Raw genomic sequence first — 7,750 nt, forward strand, 5'->3', positions numbered from 1 at the left:
GGCGCCTTAGCCACTTGAGCCACAGGCGCTGAGCCTGTGCATGTGTTTTTTAAAAAATCTTCATTCACTACCATTTACTTGTAGAAAACAGAAACAGAATTCTGAGTTGGAAGCACTGGCCATGCATAAAGTCTCTGTCTTGTGTTATGCTTCACAGAACTTCTGGATGCCTGCTCCTTCCACAGACATTAGCTGATGAAGGTGGGCAACCGCACAGACGCTGGGAGCCTCGCGCAGGGTGGGCTCACGAGCTCACTTGTTTCGTGTGGATCTGTGTTAGCATCAGTCATCTTTGTAATGCTGTGCTGTGACTAATCGAGAAAAGAATAAATAAAATTTATTGTGTCTTCTCAGAAAACCTCATTAAATGTTTCCAAAGTTTTTGAAAAAAAAACCCATTTTTATACTAAAATTGCACTTCTGCATTGAATAGCTATGAAATTGGACCTTTCTTTTCTTTTTTTAAATTAAATCATAGCTGTGTACATTAATGCAGTCATGGGGTACAATGTGCTGGTTTTACATACAATTTGAAATAGTTTCATCAAACTGGTTAACATAGCCTTCACAGCATTTTCTTAGTTATTGTGTTAAGACGTTTGGATTCTACATTTAGTAAATTTCACATGTACCCTTGTAAGATGGGTGTAGTCCCACCAAATACCCTCCCTGCACCCATCCTCCCCTCTCCCTTCCCTATCCCCTTTCCCCATATTCTATAATGGGTTATAGCTTGGTTTCATAGTAAGGCTGAGTACATTGGATACTTTTTCTTCCATTCTTGAGATACTCTGCTAAGAAGAATATTTTCCAGCTCCATCCATGTAAACATGAAAGAGGTAAAGTCTCCATCTTTTTTAAAGGCTGCATAATATTCCATGGTGTACATATACTACAATTTATTGATCTATTCATGGGTCCATGGGCACTTGGGCTTCTTCCACGACTTAGCAATTATGAATTGAGCTGCAATAAACATTCTGGTACATTTATCTTTGTTATAATGTGATTTTTGGTCTTCTGGATATATACCTAGTAGAGGAATTGTAGGATTGAATGGCAGGTCTATTTTTAGATCCCTAAGTGTTCTCCAAACATCTTTCCAGAAGGAACGCATTAGTTTGCATTCCCACCAGCAGTGTAGAAGTGTTCCTTTTCTCCACATCCATGCCAACATCTCTGGTTTTGGGATTTTGTGATATGGCTAATCTTACTGGAGTTAGATAATATCTCAAAGTGGTTTTGGTTTGCATTTCTCTGATGATTAAGGACAATGAGCATTTTTTCATATGTCTGTAGACTGTGCACCTGTCTTCTTCAGAGAAGTTTCTCTTCAAATCCCTTACCCACCCTGAGATGGGATCACTTATTCTTTTCTTGCTAATATGTTTCAGTTCTCTGTGGATTCTGGTTATTAAACCTTTGTTGGAGACATAACCTACAAATATCTTCTCCCATTCTGAGGGCTGTCTGCTTGCTTTATTTACTGTGTTCTTGGCTGTGCAGAAGCTTTTTAGTTTGATCAGGTCTCAGTAATGTATTTTTGGTGTTGCTTCAATTGCCCAGGGGGTCCTCCTCAGAAATTGGACCTTTCTTGAGAACTCTGCAAAACAAGCTTGACTTCTCTTCCTAAACTTAATTTTACCCAAGAATCAAAACATTTAAATATAATTAAAGCAGCAAATTTGTCTGGAGAAAGCACAAATGGTAATTTACGTGGGTGAAAAAAAAGCATCAGTCTGTGTAGTACCAAGGATTTATACAATAAGCTAAGGAATAATTTTATGTTTATATATATTTATATTTTATATATTTACATATTTTAAAAATATACTTCAATGCTTAAAAAATAAATGTCAAATAGAATCAAATTTTTAGTTCGGATTAATTGGGAAATATTTAAATTATTGTAAAAATCCAATTCTATATTCTTTTATAGTCAACTTGTTTCTTTAAGGCAGGAGCATGAATTTATGTCTGGGCTCTCTAAGTCTATTTCATTGGTCTGGGTATCTTTTTATGCCAGTATTATGCTGATTTGATTGCTATACCTTTGCAATATATTTTGAAGTCAGAAAGTGTCATATCTCCAGCTTTGCTCTTTTTGTTCAAGATTTCTTTGACTATTTGGGGTCTTTTGTCTTTCCATATCAATTTTAGGACTGTTTTCTATATTTCTGTGAGGGATGTCACTGGTCTTTTGGTAGGGAATGCATTGAATCTATAGATCACTGTGTAGTATGGCCATTTTTGTAAAATTAATTCTTCTAGTCTATAAACATGAGATATCTTCCTATTTATGTATATCTCTTTAATTTCTTTTTTTCTTTTTTTTTTTTTTTGAGACAGAGCCTCAAGCTGTCCCCCTGGGTAGAGTGCCATGGCATCACGCTCACAGCAACCTCCAACTCCTGGGCTCAAGCGAGTCTCCTGCCTCCGCCTCCCAAGTAGCTGGGACCACAGGCGCCCGCCACAACGCCCGGCTATTTTTTGGTTGCAGCCGTCATTGTTGTTTGGCGGGTCCGGGCTGGGGATTCGAACCCGCCACCTTAGGTGTACATGGCTGGCGCCTTAGCCGGTTGAGCTATAGGCGCCGAGCCTCTTTAATTTCTTTAATCAAAGACTTAAGGTTTTCGGTGTAGAGATCTTTCACTTCCTTGGTTAAGTTTATTCCTGGGTATTTATTTTTTTTGATAGCTATTGCAAATGGAATTGTTCTCTTGATTTCTTTTTTAGATAGTTCACATTTACCATATAGGATGCTACTAATTTTTGTATGTTGATATTGTATCCTACAATTTTGTTAAAGTTATTATTTCTTTTCTTTCTTTCTTTTTTTTTTCCTTGCAGTTTTTTGGCGGGGGCTGGGTTTAAACCCTCCACCTCCAGCATATGGGGCTGGCGCCTTACTCCTTTGAGCCACAGGCGCTGCTCTCTTTTTTTTTTTTTTGAGACAGAGTCTCACTGTGTTGCCCTTGGTAAAGTGCTGTGGTGTCACAGCAACCTCAAACTCTTGGGCTTCAGCAATTCTCTTGCCTCAGCCTCCCAAGTAACTGGGACTATAGGCACTTGCCACAACGCCCAGCTATTTTTTCTTGTTGTTATTGTTGCAGTTGTCATTGTCGTTTTAGCGGGTCCGGGCTGGGTTTGAATCCGCCAGTCTCTGTATATGTAGCTGGTACAGTAACCTTTGTGCTACGAGCACCGAGCCTAAATTTATTATTTCTAACAGTTTGGGGGTGCAGTCTCTAGGGTTTTTTTTTTTTCCATATATATGATTATGTCATCTGCAAACAGTGATAATTTGACTTCCTCTTTTCCAATTTGGATGCCTTTTATACATTTCTGTTGTCTAATTGCTTTTGCTAAGACCTCCAATATTATGTTGAATAGAAGTGGTGAAAGTGGGAATCTTTGTTTTGTCCTGATCTTAAAGGAAAAACGTCCAGTTCTTCCCTACTCAGTATGATATTTGCTGTGTATTTGTCATATATGGACTTTACCGTGTTGAGGTACTCATCTTCTATACCTAATTTGTTGAGAGCTTTTTTTATCACAAAAGGATGTTGAATTTTATCAAATGTCTTTTTCTGCATCTATTAAAATGATCATATAATTTTGTCTTTTCTTTCTGATAATATATGTATTACATTTATTGATCTACATATATTAAACCATCCTTTCATCTCTGGGATGAATTCCACTGATCATAGCAAATGGTCTTTTTATTTTTTATTTTTTAGATTCTAATAATTTTATTCTGTTCCCTCCCTTTCTCTAACACAACTTTAAACTGTTAGATATGTGTTGCAGTTGTCTTCACCGCATGTCTCTTGCAGTTTTCCAAGTGACATCCAGGCCAACACCAGCGTAGCAGCTTGAGATGCCTGAAACTCCAGCTACAGCACAGGCTGAAGTACCCTGTGAAGAGCACTGTGATGCTGCCGACTCCACTCTTCCTGGTGGTGGTGTTGCACCTCAGCCAGCCTTTTTGTACAGTTTCCAAAAGCCTCCTTTGAGAGAAGTTGGAGGTTGTAAGCCAGGTCAGGGATTCCACACTCATATCAGTTGAACTTCTTTCCAACAAAGGAACTTGTGAGAGTCTTCCCCCTGGGGACTGATGAACTGTGGCTTCTGGGCCACTTCATGCCAATACTGAGGCTTCCCTGGCAACACCCCTAGTCCAAGATAACCGGGATAGAGCTCTGGAAACCACTCCAGCCCCATGGAGCTGAGCATCTTTCTATCAGCAGTTGCAACATGACTGAGGAAGGGGATCTTAGACGTGTGATGCAGCAGGGCTGAATGGACAGAGTGTTGGTATCCAATGTGCATTGCGTGAAACTGACAGCCAGATTTGGGCTCCAGAGAAACTTACTCCTTATTCTCCATTAAGGGCTTTATATCAGGGACTCAGTTATGACCTCTGGCTTCTGCTTTTTCTTCTTGAATAAATTGTGTAGCCAGAGAGGCAAGACTTTTTTTGACTACTTGCCTGTAACACAGAAAAAAATCCATTGTAAGTTGTCTCCCTTGGAATGTACAAATTTAAATGTCCTCCATCTTCAGATTTCTTCTCTGTGGCTGAACTGTCAGTTTTGAAGTTCCCAGAGCCATTGCTGATGGCCGTCCACTTCTGCATTTCTGTCTCAGACACACTTTTCTCTGCGTTTCCTTTCTTCCTGCCCACCTCTACTCCAAGGCTAAGTCCTTTTTCTTGGTTCTCCATGACTCGGATTTTACTTAATGAGCTAATTTTAAGGCTTAAAATTAGTGATTCTATGTCTTTTCCCCGAATCCCAGTATCTTTAACAGCAGTAGGGGCTCCTGAGAGGTGATCCCTGCCTTTGGAATCTCTCTCATTGCTCGACAATGATGTTCTTACTCTTTTAACTTTATCACTCAGATTCTTTGGAGAACTGTAATTGTTACCCTATTGGGTGACACATCTAGTAATTTTACTAGAAGCTCCTGTCTTTGGGGATTAATTTTGTCCAATTTTAGATCAGAAGTGGTCTGTACATTATTAGGTATGGCTGAGGAATATTTTCTTTCTTGATTTGACAAAGAAAGTTCCATTGAGCCAACCAGTAAAGATGCTTCAGTTTCTGAAGGATTATATCTGCTTTCCCCTGATTTAGGCAAATCTCTGGCACGTTATCTCTTAGGAGAGGTGTTCTCTGGTGCATAAAACTGACCCTTGGTTTCTCCTTGGAAAGTAGTCTTTGGTTCAGACTTTATTTAATATTTTAGAGGAGAGCTGAATTTGATTCTTGATGTCTTTATCTGCCTCTGGAGTACTTGCTCTTTCCAAACCAACAGCTGGTAGTAGAAAGGACTGAACTGTCTGTTCTGGTTTGTCCATTATCAATTTAGAATTTCTTTTCTCACTTTCTGTCTCTAACTCCATCCGTTTAGCTTTCATTAAATCTTCGATTGGCCCTTTCATTTTTTAGCACATGGGAGTGTACCTGGGTTGGCCTCATAAGCCTTTCTATCAGCAAGTATGGTAGGTCCTGTCATCTTACAGTATGGCAAGTGGGATTTTAATCATTTAAACAGCTTCTTACAATAAGGACACAATTCCATGCTGGGTGGAGTATCACTCATTTTCTTCCTGAGTTCGTCTAGGATATTAATTTTGCAGGATCCCCATGCTTGGATCCCCATGCTTCCCGATCATCATTCCTGAGTTTGGCAGAATGAACTTCAATGTCAGCCTTGGAGGACCAGAAAGGCCAGGAAGCCCCCGCAGCAAGCCCACCACAACCCGGCCTGGGAGCCGCAGCCCAAATGATCTTTTTAATGTACTATATTGGTTTGCTAGCATCTGGCTAAGAATTTTTGCATCGTGTTCATCAGAGACACTAGCTGATAGTTTTCTTTTATCGTTTTGTCCTTGTCCAGGTTTGGAATCAGAGTAACGCTGGCCTTGTAAAATGAGTTTGGAAGCTTTCCCTCCTCAAACATTAAAAATTGAGAAGTGGAAAGGGTGGGAGGAAGGTAAGAGATAAAAATCTACCTTTGAAAACAATGTCCACTACTCTGGTGACAGGCACACTGGCAGCCCTGACTTCAGTATTACATAATTAATCCTTATATAACAAGAGACACTTATAACCTCTAAAACCATTGAAATTTAAAAAGAGAAATAGTGTTTCCTCTTTAATTTTCAGAAATAGTTTGAGGAGAATCGGTATCAGTTCTCCTTTAAATGTTCAGTAGAATCTAGCACTGAAGCTATTAGGTCCTAGATTTTTCTTCCATGCAAACTTTTCTGACTGATTTAATGCTTTCGTTATTGGCCTGCTTAGATTTTCTATTTCTTTTAAAGTTAATTTCGATAAGTTGTCTGTGCCTAGGAACTTATTCATTTCTTCTGTATTATCAAACTGTTGGTGTCTATGAGGCTGGAGGGTTCGAACCTGGCCCAGGCCAGCTAAAATCGACAATGACAACTGTTAACAAACAAATAGCCAGGTGCTGTGGTGGGTGCCTGTAGTCTCAGCTACTTGGGGGGCTGAGGCAAGGAAATTGCTTAAGCCCAAGAATTTGAGGTTGCTATAAGCTGTGACGCCATGGCACTCTACCAAGGGTGACATAGTGAGACTCTCAAAAAAAAATTTTTTTTTTGGTGTATAAATGCTCACGGTAGTCTCTTAGCATCCTTCGTATTCCTGTGGTATCAGTTGTAATGTTTCCATTTTCATTTCTGGTTTCATTCATTTGCATCTTTTTTTCTCAGTCTAGCTAAAGGTTTCTCAAGTTTGTTTATCTTTACATGAAATTAAATATCTGTTTCATCGGTCTTTCGGGTTTGTTTTTTAAAACTGCAGAATATTACAGAGGTGCTGGTGTTTTGGTTACATGAATTGCTTTTGTACTGCTTGAGTCAAAGTTGTAAGTGTGCCCATCACCCAGGTAGTGTACACTGTCAGGTATGATTTCACCCATTCCTTCCTCCCCCCGCCCACCTGCTTGATTCCCATTGAGTTTTCCTTTCATCTGTGCACATGAGCGCTGATTGGTTAATTCTAATTTAATGGTGTGTATGTGTGGTACTTGTTTTTCCATCCTTGTGATACTTCACTTATGAGAATGGTTTCCAGTTCCATCTAGATTGTCACAAAAAGCATTAAGTCATTTTTATGGCTGAGTAATACTCCATGTTATACATATACTACATTTTATTAATCCCCTCATTAATTGATAGGCACTTGGGTTGATTCCACACCTTTGAGATTGTGAATTGTGCTGAAATAAACATTCAAGTGCAAGGGTCTTTTTGATAAAATGACTTTTTCTGGTAGGTAAATAGACAGTAATGGGATTGCTGGATCAAATGGTAGGTCTACTTTTGTTCCTTAAGGAATCTCCATACTGTTCTCCCTAAAGGTATACTAGTTTGCAGTCCCACCAACAGTGTATGAGTGTTCCTTTCTTTCTGCATCCACACCATCATCTATTGTTCTGGAAATTTTTCACAAAAGCCATTTTCACTGGGATAAGGGGATACCTCGTTGTGGTTTTGATTTGCATTTCCCCAATGATTAGTGACACTGAGCATTTTTTCATGTGTTAACGGGTCATTAGTCTATATTCTCTTGAAAAGCATCTGTTCGTATCTTTCCCCACTTTTTTTTTTTTTTTTTTTGAGACAGAGCCTCAAGCTGTCCCCCTGGGTAGAGTGCCAGGGCATTACAGCTCATAGCAACCTCCAACTCCTGGGCTCAAGCGAGTCTCCTGCCTC

General features: G+C 39.4%; 1 long non-coding RNA gene and 1 pseudogene across 1 annotated transcript in view; both read right to left on the reverse strand.

The window, feature by feature from the left end:
- Positions 1-206, reverse strand: part of LOC105886956 — a 25,092-nt gene extending 24,886 nt beyond the window's left edge. Inside the window, exon 1 of the long non-coding RNA XR_001161270.2 lies at positions 156-206. This is a non-coding gene — a long non-coding RNA (uncharacterized LOC105886956). The remainder of the gene's footprint in view (positions 1-155) is intronic.
- Positions 207-3,796: 3,590 nt separating this feature from the next.
- LOC100940504 lies at positions 3,797-5,610 on the reverse strand (annotated as a pseudogene).
- Positions 5,611-7,750: the final 2,140 nt, after the last annotated feature.

This window comes from Otolemur garnettii, unplaced genomic scaffold (genome assembly GCF_000181295.1).
Source record: "Otolemur garnettii isolate 467f Iridium unplaced genomic scaffold, OtoGar3 scaffold00032, whole genome shotgun sequence".
NCBI lineage: Eukaryota > Metazoa > Chordata > Mammalia > Primates > Galagidae > Otolemur > Otolemur garnettii.